Below are 790 nucleotides of genomic sequence, written 5' to 3'. Positions count from 1 at the left end.
CGCGTCACCCGTTGCTGGGCAGAGAACCCGGTATTTGCATCTCCCAATCGCTGGCTGCCAGTGCGGGGCGGGGCGGGGCGGTCTCGCGTCTGGGATTGGGGGTGTCGGATGAGATCGGTTTCTTTTCTTAGATTGGGGGCTGGAGCGGGTGGAGGGGGGGGGCTCGGATCATGCTTCCCCTCTGGCTCCGAAAGCTGGTACCATGCCTTTGAAATTTTAGTTTATTCGAGGACACCTGCTGCCAGGTGGGACCTCCGCCCTCTCCTCTTTCGGGGTGTGTCTTCGGACCATCCCAGAACAGAATGTTGGGGAGCCAGGCTCAGAAAAGCTCCTTAAGGGGACAGACTCATCGTGTGTGCTCACCCCGGGGGAGGTCACCTTCACGGCGACCCGCACCTGGGCGAGGAGAGAAGGCGTTGAGGCCCAGCCCCTCGGAATCGGTTGCTGGAAGGAGTGGGAATTAGGGGCTCTAAAATGGCATTCTGCTGGGGCGCAGTGGGTGGGCACCGTCCGGGCGGAGGGAACTTGTCTCTGGCTGCAGACCTCACCCTCCACTCGGCGGGTTGGGGCTGAGAGCCCAGCCCGAGGGTGTGGGGCGTGGAGGAGGGGTTGCTACGCCGAAGCGGGGGGCGGGGTGATGCTCTGGGTGCCCTGGAGGGAAATTGGAGCATCGCGGGCGGGAGGGGGTGACTCTTAAAGGCACAGGACACTCCAAAGGAGCAGGGCCTGCTCTTACCAAATGGTTCCTTCGCCGACTTACTGGACGACGATGAAGTCATGCTATTCCCGA

The sequence above is a fragment of the Myotis brandtii genome, unplaced genomic scaffold (genome assembly GCF_000412655.1).
Source record: "Myotis brandtii unplaced genomic scaffold, ASM41265v1 scaffold450, whole genome shotgun sequence".
NCBI classification, from domain to species: Eukaryota; Metazoa; Chordata; class Mammalia; order Chiroptera; family Vespertilionidae; genus Myotis; species Myotis brandtii.
Note: the sequence above shows the minus strand (reverse complement) of the source record.